The following is a 27133-nucleotide window of genomic DNA, read 5'->3' as shown; positions in this document are numbered from 1 at the left end:
AAGAATAAAGAAAAAAGTAAGGGGCCGAAGTGTCTCTCGCCTAAAAATACCTGCCAGAGTGGGGGGTGGGGTGGGCAGGGCTGGACTGGGACAAAAAATAGGCCCTGCCATTTTTGGCTCAGACCGGCCCACCGCAATCGGTCGGACACCGCCCATCAGAACAACATCCTCGCAGACCGTTCAATATGTATATGATGCATATCTAACCATTTGCCAAACCCCCTACAGAGCGGAGTGTTATGGACAAGTCAAGTATACCAATGCAAGTGGAGCAGTGTACTCACTCACTCCTGATCCTGGTGATCAGAGGTGGCTGTGGAGTAAACAATACCCATACTCAATAAGTAATTATTAAAGAAAAACTCTAGATGAGTTTTTCTTTTTAAAAAAAGCTAGATGTTGTATGAATAATTCAAATGATTTAATACAATTTTATGTAAAACAAAACACATTCACTGTACATTGATTGCCATTCAAAGGCAAAGAATAAAGGTCTTAAAACAAATACAATACAGACTCTCTACAGTAGACAACGTAGAATGGAACATGCTAAATGCTAAAGCAACTTCACTTTCACTCGGTTTCGTTTTCTCCATTTAACGTAAATGCATCAGAATCGTCGTCATTTAGAAATGAGATCGCATTGATGTATGATCGTGATTTTTTTTTACAACGAATCGTGCAGCCCTATTCCATACATTTATTTATTATTTCCTTGCAAACTTAGCTACTTCTCCTGCCTCCTCATTCGTAGACTACCTCGCTCGCGCTGATTAGTCTCGACATGCACCTCTCTCTCGCTCCTCCGCTCACACCTCTGATAGTGTAGTAGTGATGTGTCCCGAGTGTTTCCGATTTTGCCATAAGAATTTGAGAATACAAGGTGTTATTGTTCATTATGTTAAAATTTTCAAAGAAAAGAAAAAGCCCAAAAGCATTTTTGATCGACTTGTTTATGTATGAATCTTATTAAACCCGCCCCATATTAGACAAACGGTTGTGACTGGCCCGCCATATCTCAGGACGAGAGAAATCCGTTTAATAGCCTGAGTGACCAGACTGATCTGCAGAGCGAAATTAAATGTGTTTCAGGCAATGTATTATCAGAAGCAGAAGAACCACAGTACAATATTTTTAGCTCCTCAAGGAAAACACAAGAGAGCTAAGCTAACGACAGTGCATAGTTAGCCATGGTGTCTCCCAAACAATGATAATGATAACGCTAGCTTGCGGCCAAACAATGCTAACGTCATTAATAGCTTATAGTTTTGCTTGACAGTGACAGACTAACCACATGCTGCTGCTTACCACTTCAGCTTCACTATCCTGCTCATTTTGTGACTGTCCCTCGTCTGCCCTTTCGGGTTCATCCTGCTCAGAACTCACTATCAGAGCTGTCTCGCTGTCTGCCTCATCTTGGACCTTCACATCTCTGATTTTAAACACCTGTTGCTGGTGCTGACTGCCAGCAGCAGGTACTGCAGGAGCCCCCACAGTCGTTCCAGCAAACATTTTTTATTTTATTTTGACACATTTTGAGGCATCCTCCGCCAGCTTTCTTATTTTTTTCTCCCGCAATTTCTCAGCACCACTTTTACGCTTTCCTTTCTCCATCGCACACCGCACCGACTACGAGGCTGAGGTGATGTCGACTCGAGTCTCAAGGGCAGAAACGGACGGCGAGGGGTGGGGCCTAGACATGTGATTGGGCCAGCCCAGTGTCAGTATAGAAAACGAACCAATGGGCCACTGAAATTGGGCCAGGTCAGTGTCAGTATGAACCAAAGGCCCACTGGCCCAAAAGTAGGTCGGCCCACCGGGCATTTGCCCGGTAGAATATAGGCCCAGTCCATGCCTGGGGGTGGGGGCGGTTCAGGCTACCACTGGTCGTTTAGAGGCACACCCTCCTATCACTATCACCTTCCCCTCAGGGGTAGGGTCCGATAATTTTTATTACAATATTAAGACGAATTTGATGGGGTGGTATAATATTTTAACTGTACTAGCTATTGGAATATGCTTTGTTCCCCGACCTTCCTCTGGAATTTTCGACGATAACCATACCAAACATGATCATTTTAGGAATTGGTTACAAGAAGATGATTAATCCTTCCTTAGTGGTACTGGCTAGGGGATTCAGAACTGCGGTGCCATCTAATTCTAATAGCCTGCACTCACTTCGCGTTTTGTTTCGGACCAGTTTGGTTAAGAACTGTATTTAGTAATTGTTTAATCTGATCCTACTTTTGTCCATTCGTTTACATAGATGGAGCGGCCTTGAAATACCAAGGGTGCCTGCTAGTCATCAGTAGCGTTCTCTGGGAGTGTAGCGCAATTATCCAGGCACCAAGCTGTCGCGGTCCGAAGCTATCAGGCTGTGAGAGAGTTTGCACTTCATGCATGGTTCGCCAGGCATGAACATCTGTTCCTATGTCTCTACCATATGTAGATAGATGTCATCAATAGCCTTTGATTCTTGAGTTACGGTCAAAAGGTTTGTCAGACTCAGGCATGACCTTACCTTGCAAAAACCATGTTGGCAATCCCTTAGGATGTTATTATTTTCAAGAAATAATCCTAGTTTGTCTCTAATGATAGATTCAATTATTTTACATGTGATGCAAGATAACTACAGGTCTTTCAGTTTTTCCTGGATCAGTACGGTCCCCTTTCTTATATATTGGTATTACAATACCCTGTGTCCAGTCATTCGGTATTTCTCCAGTTTCTAGAGACTGTCTAAAAATACTTGCCAGTGGTTTAAAAATAATCTCACTTAACTCCTTTAGTACCCTTGGGTATATACCATCAGGGCCTGCTGCTTTATTTGTCTTTAGTTTATGTAATTTATCTAATGCTTCTATATCCCCTATCTAAATATATGCCAAGACATTCTGTGTATTGAATATGCCTTCCAGCCCATTAGTAACCTATTCTCTGGTAAAACTTTCAACAAAGTAGCCATTTAGGGCATCAGCAATATCCTTATTCTTATAAAGCAGTGCTCCGTCCTTATTTTTAATGCCCTTAACCTCCTCTTTAATTTTCCTTTTCCTACTACAATGCTCACTCTGCCCAGGGTACACAAACAATTACCCTAAACAGCTAGGTCTGTTTGTTAGCCCCCAATTCAAAAGTTCTGAGCATTATTAGTAAAGGCTAACAGTTGCAAATATAACAATATCAAAAATATGATATTGATATGATATGACTGAATATGATAAATAATTGAATCATCATGAAACTGCTCCACAACTACAGGAGGACCTCCATGCAACTAACGAAAAACCTGTTCCGCTGACTACAGTGAAACTACGATCGGCTAGCTGTTTTATATTATGATGATTTATTTTGCTGGGCAGCAGAATACATTTGTCTTCTGGCCTTTTCCTGTTAACATTACTGCCCATCTGCTGGACCCTTCTGAGTGTGTACTTAACACTGCACCAGGAAACCTTCAGCTCCTTTGGCATTGTATCGGACGGTGGTGGTGAAGAAGAAACTGAGCCGAAAGGCAAAGCTCTCGATTCACCAGTCGATCTTCGTCCCTGCTCTCACCTATGGTCACAAGCTATGGGTAGTGACCGAAAGAGTGAGATCGGGAATACAAGCGGCCAAAATGGGGTTTCTCCATAGGGTGGCAGGGCTTACTCTCCTTGATAGGGTGAGGAGCTCAGCTATCCGGGAGGACCTCAAAGTAGCTCCTCCACATTGTTGAGGTCATTGTCAGTTGAGGTGGTTTGGATATCTGATAAGGATGTCTTCTGGGCGCCTTCCTCTGGAGGTGTTCCAGGCTCAGCCAACGGGCAGGAGACCCAGGGGTAGACCTAGGACACGCTGGAGGGATTATATCCAAATTTTAGCCTAGGATTGCCTGGGGATCCACTGGGACTAGTTAGCGGAAGTCACTGGGGAGAGGGACTTCTGGGCTGCTCTGCTTGCCCCTTTGCCACCGCGACCCTGACCTGGACTAAGCAGTTAGAGAATGGAGGGATGGATGGACATCAAAGCCTAACTCCTCCTTCTTTGCCAAATTTCCAGCACATTTAGTGCCTACAGTATTTTACTTGCACCACAGGAAAATGGTATAGGCTATCTGTGGTTTCAAAAAACTTAAAGGTAGATAACATTTCACTCACTTTAAAGTAATAATCTCGAAGATTTTCATTAAAATAAATGTCTGTTAAGTCACTATCTATCGCTGAATTAGGTAACACAATGGTGATTGAGCCTATTATATTAATTTATATTATTATTATTATTATTATTTATGATTAAAGAACTGGGTGTCTGTGGCGACATTCCCGGGAAAAAATCACAAGCGGCACATAGATAGTGACGCGTTTTCCATCACCCATCATTGTCTGGTCTGCCAGAGAGGGTAGGCGGAGCTAATGCAACAGGCTTGCTCTTCAACTCACTTGTGTTTGAGCGGCGTACTGGTTTTTCCGGTGTCTGCTAGCGTTAAGGTGAGGGGGTTATGGAACCCTAATAAGTTTTTGTGTAACATGAGAGGTCATATTATTTGTTGATGTAGATTTCGTATTACATTTGATGACAATGTAACGTTACTAAATTACATAGTTATTTGCACAGCTAACGCTAGCTACCGGACCATGTCAATAAAGGCAACATTAGTTTAGACAACGTTGCGCACAGTATCCATCTCTCATATCAGGTAACGTTACGTTAGCTAGCTAGCTAGTGTAATTAACACAATCTAATGTCAGCTAACGATTAGAAAAAATGCTCGCTAACGCTACCGACCGGTACCGACCTCGCAAACCGTCTCTCGAATGCAATGCTACCTTGTTGCAGCGTTGCAATGTAGCTAACTAAAGGCCAGTTCAGATCAATGATTTGCAACGAGACTGGATGCAACATGCAAAATTCCAAGACGTCTGATTGTGAACGTTCTAAAACTACACTTGGCGATTTGACAAGGTGGGTTCTTTGAGACCCCAGGCAACAGCTTCAGACGCTCTGCAACGAACCAGTTCACACCGCTGCAATTTTCTCTGCAACATTCTAAAACCGTTTCGTCTCGTTACGAATCATTGATCTGAATTGGCCTTAACGTTACCGTTATTTATATTGCCATCAAGTTCATCAATATATTATAATGATCGGAATAAAGCCGTCTTTACACAGAGCATTAACCAGGGGTATAGGTGGAGCAGAGCCAGGTCTGATTTCAGTGTAAAGATGTCAAACCGGAGAAAACTAAATAAAAGAATACAGCAGTATGGATTAGCGTTATTATTTTATTATGCTTCCTCAAATGGTACTTCAGCCTTGCCCTTTTTTGATGAAATCTCCTTTGTTTTTGTTTTATTATTCTTGTTCTGATTGCTAATTTAACACCCAGCTCCGCTTTATTCTCGAACAGTTTGCTAGCAAAACCAGAAACACCAGCGGAAACATTTTGCAAGGCGGTTGTTTCAAAAATATCACACAACAATCATTCACGAGAAAGACTGTTTAGTGTGCACGAGATACATAATTGAACGAGCCGCAGCGAATCCCGCAAATTCTTCTCTGCAGTGTAAAGATGTTCATACCGGGCAAAAGGTGGATAAAGAACGTCTGTGGAAATTGATCATCGTTAATTCTACCCCAGGTCTGCTACAACATTTTAACCCAGCTTGGCAGTGTAAAGGCAGATTAAGTTAGCCTTATGTTAGACAATGAATGAGTGTGTACATAACGTTACTTTTATAACAACCATTTTTTATTCAGTAAATAGTAAGTGTTATAGTTGGCGTGGCCCAGGTGCCAACTGGCTGACGTCACACAGGCGACACTGGTTGGATCCGGTTGGATCTCTGGGAAGTGAGGTCCAAAAACACACCTGTTACTGCTTTTCACCATTGGTACCGCCAAAGAGAACGAAACAGAAATCTTCGAGATTGTAACTTTAACATTAGCTACCTTAATAACTAAACGATAGATTGACTGTATAACAGTAGAGATGGCTGTCAAATTAACTAACCTCTTAGCGAAAAGCCCATAGTGTTCGGCACGCCGGGCCGGCCGAGATTACTGAACTCAGATATTCAATGCTACTGCAAGCAAAGTATGAGTTAAAAACAGAAACGCTCCATTTTAGTTTCATTAGTAGTCGGTACATGACAATTATGCTGAATACGGAGTTTCGCAGCGCCACCATTGTCACTCTGGTCGTTCAATAAATAACAATAGCCTAATTCATGAAGCAAATGTTGACATTTTGTCAGTAAGTGAGTACACTCTCCAACTAAACAAAGGACACAGCTGGTTACATATTAATGTTAGCCATATTGTATGTAGCTAGGATTGTTACAATATGTTTACGTTAACTGTAATAATTTAGAGCTACAATGTGATAATAAAATAACCTTACCTTTGCTGTTTTAGTCTCAGCAGCCATCGTTAGCTTAGCTAGTAAGTTAGTTGGCGAAAAAAACGTTGATGACTTGAATTTCAAAGTTTGTGCGCTCAAGCCGTATGATATCGGTAGCTTCATGTCTTCCACCAGTCGCGCGACTGTACACACCAAACATTCTTGCTGTCGTTGTTACATAGCTAGTTAACTTTTAATTAATTTGTTTGTTGAATTCAGCAATGTCGAGATATAAACGGTACCTCTGGGACCATAGTGTCTCAGAGGTACCTAAATCAACTGGCAGATATCGACAAGTAAGTCGATAACGTAATTAGGTTACCTAACTTAGCTCCAAAGCTAACGTTTTCTAGCTAACAGGTCACCGCTGCAAAAAGTAAACAGTCGCACAACGTTCCTAGAATGTCAACAAGCTCTGTGATTTATTTTCGTGATTGAGATGTTTTGTAATATACAATTGATCACCATAAATACACGATTCTATTATCGATGAACCTGTAAAAGGGAATCCGTTGTTAGTTATAATACTTGTTACTGGTAGATATCCTTCTGTAGTTTCCTGTACATAATTACTACCTGTAAAGTGTTTGTGCTGACACAACCCTTTTTCATTTGATACAAGGTAACATAGTGAATGCCGAACAACAGGAATTGGATGATGATGGACAAGTAAGTCTAGCTATCTACAAAAGATTGCAATTCAACGATTTAACTAATGTTTGATAAAATCCTCAAAAGTCAATGTAAACTATTTATGCTAACATATTTTTTTGTCAGGGGAACCATGTGAATGCCGAACAACTGGATTTGGAACGTGAGCAGCAGGTTGACCCAGCTAATTACCAGGGCCCTACTCCTGGTACGTGGTTCGACTAATTTAAGCTAATGTCCTATTATTTAGCCGGCTTCAGTTAACACAATGATTGAAATCAGGCTAGCTCCGTTCTATCACTTCAAACATGGCTACCAGTAGTGGCAGCACTGCTGCCAATCAGCAGGGACTCTGCAAGTAATGCACAGAAACATCTGCCCAAACTGTCGAAAGACAGAGTGCGTCCCATTAGTCTCCTCCTTTCCTCCACTACAACCTCCTTTCCTCCAGAATCACTGATCTGACACAAATTTGATGGGTGGAAGCAGACTGGATCATATTGCTTTCACCTATCCAATCCTTTTTAGATCATGGAGGAAAAGAGGTTGTAGTGGAGGAAAGGATGAGACTAATGGGATGCACTCACAGCACTATAATGTGCTGACACAGTGTTCCCTCCTTTGTTTCAGGGGAATCTAGTGAATGCTGAACAACTGGAATTGGACCACTATGGTAGGTTGACTACCCAAAACCTCAACAGGCTTTAAAATACCGGTGCAATAGCATTTCAGACAGTGTATGTTGATGACAAATCAGATTATTCTTTGAAAATTAGGATTAAAATTGCACAATCTATTTCAGGAAATCATCTATTACTCACTGTCAGAGTGCTACAGCAATGACCTGCCTCCATCGCTTCAGTTAACTGTTGTGCTTCCTGTTTATTATCTATTAGTAATTTTAGAGGTGCTCATATATTAGTGTTTGTCTCCATCTAATGGCAATTTATATGTAGTGTAGCTACAGCTAGCTATCTAGAATTCATTGTACAGAATAATTTCAGCTTCATTGTAAGGATACAAACAAATATGCAATTATTCTTATTTTTCTGTTTCGCAGCTTCACAGTGTCAAATTCACCAAAACGTCACAAGGACTACAGGACTGTTATTGAAGATTTGCTTGTTTAACTATCACCGCTTTTCAAAATGAGAAAATCAGATTTGCCATTATGTGTAGCTAAATGTGCGTAAAGGGTGCAGAGCGCAAGAAAATAAATACTATATACCCTTGAGTGTTTGTTTGCTGCAGTCCATAATTATTGAAAATGGTTGTAGTTATCTTAACCTTTGGGGGTGAAGGTTTAAAGTATTTCTTCATATGAACATTTAAGTTGCCTATTTGCACAGTGTCACACTATACTAATTAAAATTCAGGAAACATTTGACGAAATGGAGTCTGATGATGACCCCTCAGACGAACAAGAGCAAGAGGCCTATGGAAGACCACTCTTTCCAGGATCAAGCCTTATCGTTGGTGGTGCTATTGTGCTCATCATGTGTTTTGTTGTACAATTCAATTTATCATGGCTTGCTCTAAAAGCAATGCTTACATTGCTCTGTGTATTGATACCAAACTCTAACCTGCCTGTCACAAAGTACCTGTTCGGAAAATTCTTCAACGTGTGTGTCAGGAGGTAGCCTGACAGCTGTGCCTGATTCACTGGGGGATTGATTATTGGAGTCTGGGTGCACATTCAGATCGGGGCCTAAGCCGATTCGCCGGTCGCGGGAGTTGGGGGCGTGGCGCAGCTGTTTTGTGTTTGTCCTAACAACCTTGCAGGGATAAGAAGGCAGGTGAGAGGGAGAACACGAGGGACGCCGGGGTGGGTGTTTGGTTCCTCGGAAGAGGATTTTTCCTTTTTTTTTTTGCTTTAAGTTAGTTTAGTTTTGTTGGGCGGGTTTCCGTTTCTTTTGTTATTATTATTTCTGTTTCTCTTTGTTTGAGCTGTCTCCCGTCCTGGTGGTGGGCTGGCGGTCCCGGACGCTGCACTGGTGCCACGAGAAGCGAGCTGCGCCCAGACCAAGCGGGAAACGTGGTGGGATCCGGGGAGGAGCGGCGCTGTGCAGAGCCGGACTGGTCCTGTGGCAAGGACACTGCGCTACATCGGCCAGGACCAACGCCGCGAGGGGAGACTCTGGACAAGCCCTGACGAGGGCGGAGGAACAGTGAGTCTCCCACTCCGAGACTGTAAAGCGCGGACCAGGACCGGAGCCGGCGCCGACTCACTCTCCAGCTACAGGGCGCAGCAGGGACTCTGCGTGGTAACCAGTGGAACTTCAAGAACGTACAGCGGACGGCAGAGTGGGCCGGGGCGCCGCCCAGCAGCCTAGAGACTGACGTGGACAGTGGGAGACAGCAGACCTTTGGGGGTTTGATTTATTTTTCTTTATTTAATTTTCTTTGATGTAGAGTGGCCCAGCAGTGAGGTGTGGGCCAACTACATCCTTTCTTTGATTTGGCTGATTGTTTGTGGTGTGTGTGTGGGAGTGAGAGGTGTGAGTGTGTGTGAGACCCCGCCTGTGTTAGTGGCTCCCCCCGTGAGACGGCAGGGTGAGGTCTCCCCCCCCCTCCGGCAGCGGGGCTGAGGCGCAGGGGGGCCAGAGTGGGTACACTGTTTTTTTTGCTGAGTGTGGGCACGTGTAAGGGGAACCCCAGCGGCTTAAAAGTGTGTGGTGTGTGAGGGGTGTTGCTCTTACCTGCGTCGGGGGCTCCGTGGAAGGGAAGGGGAGGGCCAGAGGGGAAGAGTGCTAGAGGAAGCCGGGGGGAAGAAGGAAGGGCGGGGTTGGTGCGAGATTGTGGCGTGCTCTGTTTTTTGAATTAAATGTTAAATAAGTTTCCCCTTTACCTGCCTTGTCCTGATCTCCTGGTGGTGGGTGGGTTCCTGAAAAAAAACATTGTTAGGTGGCCGGAGGCAGCGCGGGGCTGCTCCTGACTCCCGACATGTGTATGGGTGTTGTTGAGTTTCATTATGTTTGCCCCGAATGCTCTACATACATAGGCCCCAACTGTAATGCTACATGCAGTTCTTGCCATACAGAGACAATGGCTGACAAACTATCCAAAAATGGGAATTTTTAAATTGTAATTCCAATGAAGCCACAACTACGTGACATGTTTGAGAATAGCAATCTATCAGATCTTCTCACATATCGTTTCAATAGACAGAAGAAATCTGAGGAAAACTTTGAAGACATTTATGATGGCAAACAATACAAAAATGTTGAAGCACTATCCAATGTAAATAATATTTAATTGACATGGAATTCTGATGGGGCATCAGTTTTCAAATCAACTGGTGACTCCTACCACACAATCTCCAAAAGCTTCAGAGTGGGCAAGTCCACTGTCGTTGGCATTGTACCATCTGTGGCTACAGCCATCTGGGAGTGTTTGGTAGGAGAATGCATGCCTGTGCCTCAGAAGGAGGATTGGAGAGCAATTGCTGAGGGCTTCAGTCAGCGCTGGGCATTTCCACACTGCCTTGGGGCCATTGATGGCAAGCACATTGTCATCAAAGCTCCCGCCAACTCTGGGTCCCTGTATTACAATTACAAGGGACAGTTCTCCATAGTTCTTCTGGCGGTGGTGGATGCCAACTACCATTTCAGAATGGTAGACATTGGTGCCTATGGCAGGAGTAGTGATGGTGGCACCCTGTCTGCCTCTGCTTTTGGAAGAGCTCTCCGTGATGGCACGCTAGACCTCCCTGAAGATGAGCCTCTCCCTAATGGTGAACATCTTGGTCCAGCACCATTTGTGTTTGTTGGAGATGAGGCTTTTCCCCTGAGACGAGATCTTCTGCGTCCTTACCCAGGAACAGCAAGCCCCATTGACCAGATCTTCAACTTCCGCTTGTCCCATGCCCGGAGGACTGTGGAGAATGCGTTTGGCATCATGGCAGCTCAGTTCCGTATCTACCACAGAATGATGGAGTTGAGCCCATGCAATGCTGAGAAGATCGTGCAAGCCACTGCCATTCTTCACAATTTCCTCAGGTGGGGTCTTCGGGATTCTCCTTCATGCAATGCTTGTGCCACCTCAAGTGCTGCACTGAATCCAGCTGGGCAACTAGGAAGCAACTCTGCATCACAGGAGGCCCTAGCTGTGAGCAAGCTGTACACACAGTACTTCACCTCACCGTGCGGTGCTGTTCCTTGACAGTATGACCACATTTGAGGCAACCTGCCTCCTCAAACAAGGGCTCTTTTCAGAGCCACATCAATATCACTGAAAGAGTCTATTCGACTGTGTGTGTGTGTGTGTGTGTAGTAAACTTTAGTAAATTGTTAGGGGCATGCACATCATTGTCTTTATTTAGGGTGACCATGAATGTAGAACAACAATCTAACTTATGACACTTAAATAGTTGTTAGAATGAGGTAGGTATGAAATAGAGGAAAAAAACTGTTTTGAACTTTGATTACTTGCATATTACAATTTATATACATATATATCTTTATCCTGGTGGTGTTTACTTTTTGCATCAGGTTTCTATAATGCGTGATGGAGGATATTACCAGCTATAGCCAGCAACCAAGATGTCAACTAGCTCTACACTACTCTACAAAGGTATGATGCCTCCAGTATATATGGAAGAAAACAATTATTCCATTTCAATTTTTATTCACTTTTATTCACTTGCTATACCTCACACACAACCACCACCCCCCATTTTAGGGGTGACTGGAGGTTAACAAGAAGGCAAGGAATGGGCAATATAACTTTAAGCCATAAAAATGATGACTTTTTATGTCTGTTGTAAAACGACAGCAGACATCTAAGAAGACAATGTTGATTAACAAAAACTGCCAGAGAATGTGACATTTTTAAGGACAAAACAAATGCATTTTGTGGTTCTGGTTAAATTTCCTGAAAATTGTGCTAAACTATTACAAGAAAGTAACACTTTAGAGTAATATTAAAATATCTTAGATAATCCATTTTAAAGCAAATTAACATTTTGTAATTAATAATTATAGTAACACAAAATGTATTGAAATCCTTAAATTTCAACTGAACTTGATTCCATCCACCATTGTATTACCTTTATTCGTGGTTATGGTCTACTTCAGCATGCATTTGGGACCTATATTCAGCCTCATGCAACAGTTGCAATATCTTGATTTGTTCCATGCTCCTACTTTCCACAGGAAGACGCAGCAGAGCTGGTCCAATGCAATCAAGGAAGCTACTGAGCTCATCTTTTTTATTTTGTTTGATATAAGACAATATTTCACATTCAAATTGATCATAACCACCTGATTTTCTTTTGAGACGTTTTAGCAGCTTGGGCACTGGATCCTGCTCTAAAGCCTTGTGCAGTGCCTTGGCTGCTGGACCCTGCCGTGCCGGCCTGGCTTCTGGACCCTGCTACGGGGGCCTGGCTGCTGGACCATGCCATGCTGGCCTGGCTGCTGGACCCTGCTACGGGGGCCTGGCTGCTGGACCATGCCATGCTGGCCTGGCTGCTGGACCCTGCTACGGTGGCCTGGCTGCTGGACCATGCCATGCTGGCCTAGCTACTGGACCCTGCTACGGGGGCCTGAGTGCTGGACCCTGCCATGCTGGCCTGGCTGCTGGACCCTGCTACGGGGGCCTGAGTGCTGGACCCTGCCGTGCTGGCCTGGCTGCTGGACCCTGCTACGGGGGCCTGATTGCTGGACCCTGCTGTGCTGGCCTGGCTGCTGGACCCTGCTATGTGCTGGCCTGGCTGCTGGACCCTGCTGTGCTGTGCTGGCCTGGCTGCTGGACCCAGCCATGCTGGCCTGGCTGCTGGACCTTGCTGTGCTGCCCTGGCTGCTGGACCCTGCTGTGCTGCCCTGGCTGCTGGACCCTGCTGTGCTGGCCTGGCTGCTGGACCTTGCTGTGCTGGCCTGGCTGCTGGATGCTGTTGTGCTGCCTGAACGGGCTGACCTCACCTGGCAGTTTTTGTCAATAATGAGCAAGTAAGAGGACCCAGTTGCTGGAATTGGTTCCACTTGCTGGAAATTTCCAGTTGTGGGCCTCTCTGATACAAAAAGCTCAATAAACTGCATTATGTCAAAATATTTCCACTTTCTTCTTTGACTTCCTTCCATTCCACTTCTCTTACTCTCTCTCTGTCTTTCTGTCTCTCATATAGGTGTCCCTGAGGCCACGCTATTTTTTCTTGCAGGTTTCAACTGACAGAAAAGAAAAGAAGAAGAAATATTGCACATTTGATTCTTAAGGGAAACTTATTACGGTCTGCACAATGAAACTGTCTACACAATAATAAAGTTTGACATACTTCAGTGCCTTATTTGACTTCTGGTGTCCATATGGTGTGTGACAGTGAGTGAAATTCAGGGAAACAATATTTATTATCCACATGACAACGTACAGATAATCAGATACAGTAATTATTACAGACCGCACTGGAAGCAATATGATCTGTTTTGGGAAAATGCAGTTGAACAAGGTATGCTGGTGGGGGTATACATCACATCTGTGCTGCAATTGGGGTCTCAGGGACAGGTAACATGTCAGAAACACAGCTTTGTAGGTAACTAAGTGTAGGCCTGTGATAACTTGACTTTGAACTAGCTAGCTAGCTAGTTTTTCTCCCTAGCTAATAAACACTGTCATTTTGGTTAATGTTAGGCAGTCATTTTGGTTACCATTACAAATACTGGCTGCCTGAACATTGTAGAGGGTCTGAAACCATTAACATACCGTTGCCCCAAAAAATTGGAAAATATAAATTTGGTCCTTTTATAAGGACCTCTAAATAGCAAACTATGTGGCTGCGAATGCTAAATAAATAATAACAAAAAAATGTTAGAATAAGAAGTTTAACTATTGACTCCCCTTTCCTCCCGCCTTCCGCATGCGTTTGAAAGGAAGTGACCGCACCTTTAGGGGTATGCAGCAACTTAAGTTACATGAAATTGGACCAGTTGGATTGGAGGCGCTATAAAAATCTTTATATGCTAATTACTCTGCAAGGAAGCAGATATTTCAACCAAATGTTTTGGGGACCACTGCGCAAAAGAATCCCAAAAAATAATATGTAGGGCCTTTTTTATTTTGTGGCCAGATTTAGTCAAAAGCCCATTTAGAGCTATTGCCCAGTCTATCTGTAATTTTGTGTATTGCGCCTCTGGATGATTAAGTTTAAGTGTTGTTGAAAGATAGTTACTCCATTGAACAATATACTGTAAGGCCCACGGGAACAGGCATAGAGTGAATAATATTAAATAATATTAAAATACTGCTGAATGCTGAATCAGGTGTATAACCTCGGCTTCAAAGTTCCAGCCCTGAAAGCAGAGTCTGTGCTGATCCTTAAACCCAGGTATGGCCCTGCGGCAGTACACGCGTCTCAAGACCTCTGACAGTGCAGACTGCAGCTGCACCAAGTTTTGAAACTGTTCGTATCTGTCCGGAGGAAACCATACTTTAAGTCTCAGAGATCGAGGCCGGTACCAGTGTAGTCACTGAACCTCTGAGTACCGTGCCCGATGTAATGTCACAGGACCGCTGAGTGCCACGGCAAATGCAAGTCTCCATCCCTCTGAAAGTGTAGCCGCAGGCTACAACAAGGGTGGCGACCGTCTGGAATTTGCCACATGTGGGACTCATGTCTAAAGACCTCTGAGACTGGTGAAAAGGTATCAGGACACAGAATTTCTGCATTTCTGAGGTGCTGGAACCAAGGTCCTTGGCCTGTGTTATCTGTCTCAGTAAACAGTGGTGTACTATTAATTAAATAAATAGGTTAGGATTTATGAAACAGTTGAGATAAGCCAGTGTAGAAGGTAAAATTCCAACATGGCTTACAACCAACCAAAAAATAGACTTTGGCCTATTATAAATAAAATAATCAATAGCCTAGAGCTAAATTAAGTTATATAGGCATAGGTGTGCCACCATTCACCTTTCTTTAGAAAGCTCGCTTTCAAAAAAGTGTAGTGAATTCTGGTGTACCCTATTGTTTTCATCTGAGTTTTTGTTCTATGCGTCTTAGCAGCACAAGGATGAAACCAGAGTATTTAAACTAATAATATTAACTAATAATATATTAATTATTAACGCATGCCTGTGCACGCCATTTAGAAACTGTTAGAATTCACTAACCGACTTATTTGGGTGCCAATTAAATTAGCTAAGGCATGTTAGATACTAGAATGGTATTTTTGTGTGAATTTCACCATAGCACAACATATACATATTAGAATCTTTGGCAAACCGTTGATAAGCCAGTCAAATGCCATAAATGAATATAATGTCATCAAACTTTAACTCAACTAATAAGGGCCAGTATCATCTTTGCCTGCAATGAAAATTATTTAAGGAAGAAGTCTTCCAAACTACATATCTCAAATAAATAAATAAATAAATAAGGAGAAGAAGCAATTACTCCTAAGTTTACATAAAGTTTGTCTTTTAGCATTAAAATGTTGAAAGAGGGGTCATCTTTTGGCAAGGACTGGCTTACTGGTCTCTCTTTTATTCTAGTTTTTCACAGTTTCCTCTCCTTAAATTCCCTCCTTCCTTTTCATTTACTGTTCCTCCTCCTCCTTTCTCCCTTCTCCCCATCTGCCTGTCTTGTTCTGTTTCCCCCCCTTCTCTGTCAGTTGTTGAATATTTAAGGAGCAGTAAACCTACACTCCCAAGACAGTGTCTGATTTTCTTTTTGTTTTTTCATCTTTTTATTTTTTGTCAGTTGTGGTTTAACCCCCAAATTATGCAGACAGTAACCCTACATAGATTTTCTCTTCGTTGCACAAATACAGGCAAGAAGTTAGCACCTCAAGCATCAGTGACAGACCAGTTGGGTGGAAATCTCTGAAGGGGTCAGAAACATGTCAGCAGCTCATTTAGCCAACTCCTAACTTTAAACAGGCCCCCTGGTGTAGCACCAGAGCAAATTTTACAACACCCAATTCGTTACACTAGGGGATCCACCCATCCCATTAAGAACTTCACAGTCATCTAATCTAACAAGAGCACACAAACCAGCACACATCCAATCCTAAACAGCACACATATAGGACACAATAGAAACACTATCCTATGTGATTCTATGAATTTCTTGGTGCAATAATGAATTTCTCTTATACCATTAACACATAGTATTAGACAACATTTCTTCAGTCTGCTTCAATTAAACTATTTTACAGTAATTACCATTCCAGTAATTTTCAACTTTTTAATAAATGTTTGTAGGTATGCATGTAGGTATTGTGTGTTTCCGAACGCTACTTGTCTTATATGTCTTAATTTATGATTTTGGTGTTTTTCTTTATTTTTTGTTCTTTATTTTTATACTATCATTTTCAATAACCATCCACACAAAATGTATTGGGTTCTTTGTTTCTTTTCCTTTAATTCACCCAGAACAGGTGTACCCAAATTCCACTACCATACGCTCTATCGGCATAGTAGTGAAGAATCAGATTCTAAAATTAGATCACCTTACCGGGTATATCACTATGAGGGGCACAGAGACCATATTCACCACTCGCATGTGTTGTCATGAAACCTCCAGCTATATCATCTGTACCTGTAACACCTTACAACCTTTTTCTCCCAATGATACCAAATTCATTAGTGGGCAGTCTTTGCATGGCCACGCTGACGCTATCCAGGTTTCCCACACACAATGGTGCGTCATCAGCGAGATGAACTCTTTCTCGTATGGAGGTCTGACCTGTCCAGCAAACCACACTTTCTGCTTGGAAGTGACGGAAGATTTGGCCATGGGTCAGATCAACATTCTAGGCCGAGTTCCACTGGAGGTAGACGTCTCCCCGTGGTGGGAGTACACATTCTACGAACAAGGAACGCGGGCCCTGACTGACCTAATGAGTTTGGTAGAACAGATCATCCGTGACACCAATTACCACATCAACCAGGCTTAGGTGGAGGTGAATCTGGCCAAAAGAACGGCGGAGATCCTGGCCAGCTCCTCTACCCGGTCCGCCCAGGACACGTACACCTGGTGGGATTGGGTGTTCCGAGGGTGCGTCATCCCTAGCGCAGTCATCTTTACCATCACCCTGGTTCAATGCTGTTATTTTCGACACCTGATACACTCTCTGCGCACCTCCACTCATGCTGCATTGGTTCTCAGCCCCCTCCAGTTGCCAGCGAGGCCGGGCTTGAGACCATAAACACCGGACCTGGACTGCTGTCAAAGTTGGGCATTTTCAGTGACCCCTGGGACAGCGTTCTGTAAGGCCCACGGGAACAGGCATAGAGTGGAATTTCCTCTCTGACTGTCGTAAAGCAATTCGCCAGGTGCAGAGTCTGATATTGTCGGGACAGAGTGACCCGTAAGACCTTGGCATCTGGTTTTGCGACAGTTAACAGGTGACACCTCTTTTCTATGGGAAAGCAATTCTAAAATTATCCCAACGTCCTGGAGGTTTCAGATGGCAAGTAATAAAATCACATGATGGAAATGGGGCAAATTGCTCAGGACAGTTGAGGGACAGTCACAGTGCTCTCACCTGGTGTCACTGGGTAACTTGTCTCCCAACCTTCATAAGGAGAGAAATTTACTCACGCACACTTTTTGTTAGGAAATAAATCCCGATTTGGGTCGAATACATTGATACACTACACTATGCAATCTTGATACACTGTGGAAAGACATTGAGAGTTGACAGTTGGTTCATGTAAAAGATTGTACAGTTATTTCATGTTTTTCAGAGTTTTCATGACAATCACGAGAACAAATATTCATATTTGGTATGGTTTTTATGGTCTCTGTGCGAGTGATGCTCTGGTTTAGGTTTTAAAACCAGCAAACCTAGAGAAAATCTATTTTAATAAATTTGGAAGTCAACTGTATTTTTTGGACACTCCTCCTGGTAAATCCATCTGTCTGATCCTGTCTGAACCAAATTCCAATCTTCCCCCCTCCAAGTAAATTTATGGTTTTATGACCCTTTTGTGGCGACATCCACCTGCCTGCGCTGGGTTCTTATAGGAGAAGAACAGGGCTCTTTCTGTGTGTAGACTGCTGTCAGGTATGCTCATCTTTATCTTTGATTGTTAGACTATTTTCTAAATTCTGTAACTACAAATTGACTATTTTAAGTGTATAACCTACCTGACATTAAAACTGTTAATGACTTGATTTGTGTGGTCTTGGTCAATGTTTCGTTCTTGTAACAGCCCTCTAAGTCGGTTTCCCCCAATTATGACTAGGGGACTTGTTTGATCACCAAGTTTTCAGTTAAGGCGGGACCGTCAGCAGAACCAAGTTGATCCTGGGATGACCAATATTGGCCCTTTCGGAGTCCCTGAACCATAATTAGGTTATACTCCCCATGAGGGAAATCTCACAACCGCTGTGTCGTCTGCAAACAGCTAGTTAAATTGTCGTTACGGGCGCATCCACGGTGCGTACCGGGTGAAACTGCGTTGACCCTCGGTGTAGAACTTCAGACGAACTGAGGTCCATTCTAAATCAAGCCTAAATTCTAATTTGGAACATAACTTATTAATTAATATGGAGTCAGATTATCACGAGGGTAAAACCTATTAACTGTTACGCTTTCTTGCTGTGGTCATGGATATATTTGATGTGTTGTTCCACGCATTTGTGAATATTCTGATGCTCCCATTGGGATATTGACAGTCCGGCGACAGATCGGATATATCTCTGATGACAGCATAGCCCCGTTTACGAACGGAGAGTAACCAGAATGCTACTGATCCGTTTCAGGCCAGTTTTAAGTGGGATATGAAGCAGCGCCTTCATATCTAACCCGTGGCAACGGAACCAGTGCATTCTTAATTATAATTGTGCCCTGTTCTTACGAACAGAGGAAAATAACTAACATCTCCGGTTTTGAATCACACCAGCCAAGGGAGAACATGCGATACCTTCCCCTCCAGCTACAAACCCTCATTGGTCTAGCTGTGAGGTGTTTACAATACCAAACAAAAGGCACCATAAAGAAGAGTGGCCATATATCTGCCACCCTTTTGTCTATTGGCATCAAACTTGGTACACGTTTTATCGTGAGGCCTGGTAGCACACACCAACTTTAGTGAAATTTGGCCACTTTGGCACACAGCACAGTACCAAAAATTGTTTTAAATAGCAATTACTCTGAAACTAAAGCAGAATTTTTTTCCAAAATTTCAGGGGATCATTACAGTAATCGATCCAAACTGGGCAACTAACAGAATTAGTCACATGGAGGCTGTGTAGCACACGGTCCTTTCATTGCTGTTTGCAGCTATTATTATTACTAGGGGTCCAAGCAGTGAAGCTGGTGTTAACCTACTGTATCTGTTAGGATTATTATTATTATTATCATTATTATTATTATTAGGGGTCCCTATTGTATTTGTTAGGATTATTATTCTTATTTTTCTCTGCTAAAAGTGTATGAGGCTCAGCAACCATAAGTCCTAGAGCAACCAAATTTGGTAGGTGGGTTCCTATGGCCCCTCACTACTCAGGCACTATAAATCACCTATGTCGGCCAGATGGCGACGCTATAACAAATGGTCATGCTTAAAAGGGCATAACTCCCACACCAGAAGTCAGATCAACACAAAACCTCATCAACCTATGCACCTGAATGTGCTCTACAACTTTGCTATTGGGACCACTTATGTCCGCCATATTGTTTGCCCGGCATTTTGACTTTTTTCTTAGTTGGGGTGCGGAAGCGCTGCAGCTGTAAATCTAAAGTGTTACGACATCAAGTAAACTTCTTTACGGCAAGTGGCTAGAAGACATCCATGGCGACGCAACTAAGTAATCCCCCCCCCCCCCCGATTCCATACTCAAAGCAATGATTTCGTAAATTAATAAAACCCTCAATAATAACAGCATTCAATAAAACAGGAAATGGATGAATAATTACTTTTCTTTGTCATGGATCCATTTGAAGACAATATCGGTTAGTTCGTTTAGTCTTTTAATTATACGTCATTATGCTGAGAAATCGTATTCCGTCATAGCAACAAGAAACCTGACATTAGCCCTAAGATATGTCAATAAAACAGTGAAAACGCTGCTCACTGAATAACGAAATAAGACACAAAGTTTTAAAAAATTATACCATGTCATTCTACAGTCAACATCTGGCACTAAATATTGAATAAATATACAACCTTACCATAGGTTTTACGCGTTGAGATGTTCGTTTTGAGACAGAGTGGTCATATATCGTCTTGGGCAATCTGTGAAATGTACGGGCATTTGTGATGCCTGGGTAGGCTACCTTCAAAAATAGTTGTGCGTAATACCACATCTGTTGTTTACGGCGTTGTCGCCCTTATTAGTACAGTTTGGCTTGATTGACAATTCATTTATTCAGTTGGTGAGAGTATAAGCTTTCCAACGATGTATAACACATCTGATTTTGCTTTTGGAATAGCGTTTTATAGGTCAGCGTAACTGAAAATGTTCTTATCGCAACAGTCTGGCTTGATTGACAATGAATTTATTCAGTATGTGAGATTATAAGCTTTCTAATGATGTCTAACATGTCTGATTTTGCTTTTGGAATAACGTTTTATAGGTCAGCGTAACCGAAAATTCTTATCGCATTCACTTACGCATTCACTCTGGGGTAGCAGTAAAAGATGCTGCACCTAACGAAACGTTGTTAACGATTTTTCATAATTTCTTTGAAAATACTATTATTACTGAGGACTTCTGGGCATAGCTAAGCCATTTGTTTGCTGATAGGTCTATCTGACATCGTTTTCTGGAGCAAAACAGGAGCCGAAAGGACTGTATCATTGCTTTACTGTCTCAGTCTCTATCTACTGAACACATAAAATTTCATCATTGCTATGTAAGTAGTACTGCTCAAAATATTTTGGTTCGTTCCCTTGCTACCATAATGTAACAAACTTTCTTGTGTCTACAGCTGCAGTTTCTCGCTGGAATTACTATTATTGAATATAAACAAAAGATGCAATTTATGCTGTAGTCTGCCAATATCAAAATAAATAATACGGTAGGCTACTCTGCGGGCAGCACGCAGGTAAGCAGGGATGGCGAGTTGATATTTTGTTTTTTGTTTCGTTTTTTTATTTCGTATTTATTATTTGAAATATGTATTATTATTCTTCTGTCTCTGAGGCGCTCTGAAATGTGCATTCTCTGCTAAGCTGTTCAATGGATTGGAATATTTGTAAATTAATAAAAACCGGTTACAACATCTAGTAAACTTCTTTACGGCAAGCGACATCCATGGTGACGCAAGTAATCCGACACCGTAGGGTCTAGTTTTTATCAGTGAGGGGACGGTCTGAACGTCCGGGAAGCAGTGGAAGACAGTGCCAGACATTATTTGAAGACAGTATCGGGTGAGTTCGTTTAGTCTTTGAATCTGTCATTATGCTGAGAAATAGCTAAACCATTTTATTGATAGGTTCTGAGTTTCTGTGCAAACGCGCGAAAACACGCTGGTATAATGAAACAATGACGGTAGCCTAATACATATATAGTCCGCTTCGTTCCGTTGCTACCATAACATAACGACCTACAGCTGCAGTTTCTCACTGCAATTCCTAACATTGAATATTCACAAAAGACGCAATTTATGCTGTACTCTGCCAATGTCTAAATAAATAACACGCTACGGTAAAGCTTTAAGAGGATGAATCATTACTTTTCTTTGACATGGATCCATTTGAAGACAATAACGGGTGAGTTCGTTTACTCTTTAAATCCGTCATTATGCTGAGAGAAATCGTATTCTCCATTTAATCTCTAAATTGACTGTAAGGTTGGGGTTGTAACTAGTTAGCTGTTTCGTAGGTGACTTAGTTAATGCACTCGTCTTAACTATTGCTTGTATTTTTGCATAGACTGCGTTGTTGCTGTTCTTGTTCGTGTTACTGTTAACCAGTTTAACCTACAGGGTCCAAGTTGAACTATGCGGTTGCTCCCTGCAGTTGGAACGGTAGGCTACTGCCCTCTAGGGTTTTCGACACACTTGTTCCTGGTTATGGTTAAACACTTTGTTGTATGTCGCTCTGGATAGGAGCGTCTGCCAAATGCCTGTAATGTAATGTAATGCAATATTCCGTAGCAACAAGATAAACCAGACATTAGCCCTGAAATATGCCAATACAGTAGTGAAAATGCTGCCCACTGAATAACGAAATAAACGATACAAAGTTTTAAAAAATTATACCATGTTATTCTACAGTCAATATCTGGGTCTAAACATTGAACAAATATACTATTTTACCAATGGTTTTACGCGTAGAGATGTCCCTTTTGCGACTGAGTGGTCATATATTGTCTTGGACAATCCGTCTGTGAAATAGACGCGCATTTGTGGCTACCTTCAAAAATAGCTGTGCATAATACCACACCTGTTGCTTACGGCTTTGTCGCCCTTTTTAGTACAATTTGGCTTGATTGACAATTCATTTATTCCGTAGGTGAGAGTATAAGCTTTCTAACGATGTATAACATGTCTGATTTTGCTTTTGGAATAGCGTTTTATCGGTCAGCGTAACCGAAAATTTTCTTATATGCCAGTGTCTAAATAAATAATACGGTAGGCTATTCTGCGAGCACTACGCAGGTCGCGAGTTGATATTTCGTCTTTTGTTTCGTTTTTTCTCAATGTCGTCTTTATTATTTGAAATGCGTATTTATTGTCATGGTCCTGTTTTCCTGTCTGTGTTTCCCTTGTTGGGACGCCAGATGGTGGCACTTCTGTTTTGTGTCCTGCTCCCCCCCTGTTAATTGTATGATTGTTTTCAATTGTCTCGTTATCCCATCATTGTTCCCACCTGTGTCTTGTTATCCCCTCCTTCTGGTTTGATTGTTTTTTGAGTTCACCTGTGTCTTGTTACCCCTTGTCTATTTAAGTTCTTTGTCCCCTTGACTCAGGTGCTGGTTCCTTGTGTTTGTTCCCGAATTCTGTTTGTTGCAAACCGTATGTACCTGCCTGTATTTTGTTCCTGACTTGTGTTTTGTTTGACCTTCCCTTGTGCTCTGCCTTCCCGTGTTCTGCCCTGCCTGTGTTTTTGAGTTCCTGTTGTTTTCTGTTTCATTAGATTATTTTTTGAGTTTGTGTTTTTGCCCATTGTGGCCTTGTCTGTTCCCTACTTGTTTGCCTGTCGTGTTAGTAAAGTCTTTGTTAATTTTCCCTTTTGAGTTTGTGTTTTTTTTCCCTCTGCGTTTGGGTCCCCCTTACCTGTACCGTGACAGAAGGAACCAGCCAGTGTGGGACCCAGCAGAGGTTTTTTTTTTTTTTTTTGGTTGTTTGTTGTTTGTGTTTTTTGTTTATCATGCCACCAGGGTGGTGGAGTGACCCGGAGGACTCGCCACCCAGCGACTGGGAGTCCCTCGCCCTTGAGCTTCCCAGTGCCCGGGGCGGGCGGTCACGGAGGCGCCGTGGTCGGGCTGCCTCCCGGTCGGCCAGACCTCCAGCTGCCCAGCCAGCGGTTCCCGGCCCTGCGTCATTCGAAGGGTCTCGACTGGCGATCTTTCCAGGGCCCGGCCCGCGGGTGTCCCGCCGGTCCCGTCCGGCTGCCCAGCCTGGTTCCCTACGGCTGGGGTCCGCGTTCCTGTCCCCTGCCCAGCCCAGACGGCAGGGGCCTCGGCCTGCTCCACCCCAGGTCCAGGAGGGGCCTTCACCGCCTGCTCTGCCCCAAGTCCCGGAGGGGCCTTCACCGCCTGCTCTGCCCCAAGTCCCGGAGGGGCCTTCACGGCCTGCCTTGCCCCAAGTCCCGGAGGGGCCTTCACGGCCTGCCCTGCCCCAAGTCCCGGAGGGGCCTTCACGGCCTGCTTTGCCCCAAGTCCAGGAGGGGCCTTCACGGCCTGCTCTGCCCCAAGTGCCGGAGGGGCCTTCACGGCCTGCTCTGCCCCAAGTGCCGGAGGGGCCTTCACGGCCTGCTCTGCCCCAAGTCCCGGAGGGGCCTTCACGGCCTGCTCTGCCCCAAGTCCAGGAGGGGCCTTCACGGTCTGCTCTGCCCCAAGTGCCGGAGGGGCCTTCACGGCCTGCTCTGCCCCAAGTGCCGGAGGGGCCTTCACGGCCTGCTCTGCCCCAAGTCCCGGAGGGGCCTTCACGGCCTGCTCTGCCCCAAGTCCAGGAGGGGCCTTCACGGCCTGCTCTGCCCCAAGTCCAGGAGGGGCCACTGCCGCCTGCTAAACCAAGATTTCGGGCTTTGCTTGCGCCTCGAGCCCCGGGGGGGCCCCCGGAGCCACCTCGAGCCCCAGGGGGGCCTCCGCAGCCGCCTCAAGTCCCAGGGGGGCCTCCGGAGCGTCCAGAGCCCCGGAGAGGACACCTGCCTTGCCCCCTAGTGTTCATGCTCCACCTGGCGTTCATGCTCCCCTTGGTGTTCGTGCTTCCCCTAGTGTTCTCACGCCCCCCAGTGTCCGTTCTTCCCCTAGTGTTCTCGCTCCCCCTAGTGTTCACACCTTGCCCCCTGGCGTTCGTGCTTCCCCTGGCGTTCGTGCTCCCCCTGGCATTCGTGCTTCCCCTAGTGTTCTCACGCCCCCCAGTGTCCGTTCTTCCCCTAGTGTTCTCGCTCCCCCTAGTGTTCACTCCTTGCCCCCTGGCGTTCGTGCTTCCCCTGGCGTTCGTGCTCCCCCTGGCGTTCGTGCTTCCCCTAATGTTCTCACGCCCCCCAGTGTCTGTTTTCCCCCTAGTGTTCTCGCTCCCCCTAATGTTCGCCCTCCCCCCAGTGTCCGTCCTCCCCCCAGAGTCCGCACTCCACCTAATGTTCCCACGCCACCCAGTGTTCCCAACCGTGTGTCTGTGTGTTCCGTGGCCCCCGTGTCTATTTGTCTGCCCGCCTGTTTGTCTGCCTGTCTGCCCACCTGTTTGTCAGCCAATATGTTGGCCTGTCTGTCTGCTCCCCAGGCCGTCAGCTCGACGGCCAATGTGTTCTCCCGCCTGTCTGCCTGTCTGTCTGCGTGTCAATCCGCATGTTTCTTGTCTTGTCTGCCTATTTGTCAGTCCTTGTGCCAGTTTTTTGGTTCCTCCCTCTCCTTCCCTGTCTGTCTGTCCCTTTGTGTGTCTGTCGGTGTCGCAGTATGCCTCCCCGCCTGCTTGTCCCTTTGTTTGTCCTTTTAGGTCTCGTCGTGTCTGTGCCTAGTCCTGTGTGTGTGTGTGTTTTCATGTAGGGTCGTGGTGTTGTCCGTTCCTGTCGAACGTCCAGTCCAGTGTTCTGTCTTGTCTCGTCTTGTTCCAGTCCGGTGTTCTGTCTAGTCATGTCTAGTCCGGTGTGTCTACCTTGCCCGAGTCTAGTTCCTGTCCTGTTCCTGTCCAGCCCCGAGTTCCTGTCCAGCCCCGAGTTCCTGTCCAGCCCCGAGTTCCTCTCCAGCCCCGAGTTCCGTTCCTGTCCACTCCAGCCCCGAGTCTTGTTGTCTTGTTCCTGTCCTGCCCAGTCCAGCCCCGAGTCTTGTTGTTGTCTTGTTCCTGTCCTGCCCAGTCCAGCCCCGAGTCTTGTTGTTGTCTTGTTCCTGTCCTGCCCAGTCCAGCCCCGAGTCTTGTTGTTGTCTTGTTCCTGTCCTGCCCAGTCCAGCCCCAAGTCTTGTCCTGTCCAGTCCAGTCCTGTTCCTGCCCCAGTTCTGTGTCCAGTCCCTGTTCCTGTCTGAGTCCTGTCTCCAGCCCCCACCCTCTGTTGACTCCCTCCCCGGGTCGGCCTCCTGGGACGTCAGGAACCGTCCCTTGGGGGGGGGGTACTGTCATGGTCCTGTTTTCCTGTCTGTGTTTCCCTTGTTGGGCCGCCAGATGGCGGCACTTCTGTTTTGTGTCCTGCTCCCCCCCTGTTAATTGTATGATTGTTTTCAATTGTCTCGTTATCCCATCATTGTTCCCACCTGTGTTTTGTTATCCCCTCCTTCTGTTTTGATTGTTTTTTGAGTTCACCTGTGTCTTGTTACCCCTTGTCTTGTTACCCCTTGTCTATTTAAGTTCTTTGTCCCCTTGACTCGGGTGCTGGTTCCTTGTGTTTGTTCCCGAATTCTGTTTGTTGCAAACCGTATGTACCTGCCTGTATTTTGTTCCTGACTTGTGTTTTGTTTGACCTTCCCTTGTGCTCTGCCTTCCCGTGTTCTGCCCTGCCTGTGTTTTTGAGTTCCTGTTGTTTTCTGTTTCATTAGATTATTTTTTGAGTTTGTGTTTTTGCCCATTGTGGCCTTGTCTGTTCCCTACTTGTTTGCCTGTTGTGTTAGTAAAGTCTTTGTTAATTTTCCCTTTTGAGTTTGTGTTTTTTTTTCCCTCTGCGTTTCGGTCCCCCTTACCCGTACCGTGACATTTATGTGTTATTATTCTATCTGTCTCTGAGGCGCTCTGAAATGTGCATTCTCTGCTAAGCTGAGCCATGGATTGGAATATGTGTCTGACGTAGTGTTGCACCGTATACCGAAACTTCAGCACTTTCTCGGTACTTAAAAAAAAAAAAAAAAACGGTTCCGTATTAGAATTTTCCGACGTTCGGTAGTTTTGCGTCAAATGTAAAAGCCAGGGAAATGTGTCTCCCGCATTACCGATTTAGAGGATGAAAAGTGTAGTTTGTCAGAATCTTCGCTAGATGGCAGTAGCAACTAAGGTTGCCAAGTGAGGTGACCTGCGCTTGTGCATTCACTTCCCTGATACTGCGCAAGCTTCCACTCAGTTGACTTCAGTAGCAATAGGTGTTCTAATTTATAAATATTTTATTATAGGAAGATGCTGTATTGTTATTAGAATATGCTGTTTTTAGATCTATTTAAAGGTGAAAGACCTGTTTAAAGATTATTTAGTTTACAATAGTTACATTTTTGAAATTTATTTAATATATTTTTCTATTGTTTAGTGTTGTAACACGATAGGCCTATGCTTATTAATATGTTGAACAGGCTTCAACTTAAAGGTTGTTCATAAACCAGGTTTTTAATAAACTGTGAATTCGAAAATGAGGTTAACCCTTTTGGACATTAGGTTTCTGATCTATGAAGGTAATTTCAGTATCGTTAGGTACCGAGTATCGAATCAGTATCGTTTAAGTTTCAAGTATCGTTGCAGTATTGAGTATTGTGATACTAAACCTGGTATCGGTATCAAAGTCAATTTTGGTATCATGACAACACTAGTCTGACGCCTTTTTTAGTTGCGACGTGGAAGCACTGCAGCTGTACATACG

At 44.2% G+C, this 27133-nt stretch overlaps 2 long non-coding RNA genes across 2 annotated transcripts; both read left to right on the top strand.

Moving 5' to 3' along the window:
- The first annotated feature begins 7004 nt into the window (after nt 1–7004).
- On the top strand, nt 7005–7707 carry LOC118232236. Its single transcript, XR_004766237.1, has 3 exons — nt 7005–7051; nt 7160–7241; nt 7664–7707. It is a non-coding gene; the product is annotated as an uncharacterized LOC118232236 (long non-coding RNA).
- Nucleotides 7708–10857: 3150 nt separating this feature from the next.
- Nucleotides 10858–12710, top strand: LOC118232235. The gene is made up of 3 exons (XR_004766236.1): nt 10858–11031; nt 11524–11605; nt 12311–12710. It is a non-coding gene; the product is annotated as an uncharacterized LOC118232235 (long non-coding RNA).
- Nucleotides 12711–27133: the final 14423 nt, after the last annotated feature.

This window comes from Anguilla anguilla, chromosome 7, assembly GCF_013347855.1.
Source record: "Anguilla anguilla isolate fAngAng1 chromosome 7, fAngAng1.pri, whole genome shotgun sequence".
Taxonomy (NCBI): Eukaryota; Metazoa; Chordata; class Actinopteri; order Anguilliformes; family Anguillidae; genus Anguilla; species Anguilla anguilla.
Note: the sequence above shows the minus strand (reverse complement) of the source record. Positions and strands in the feature narration are given on the sequence as shown.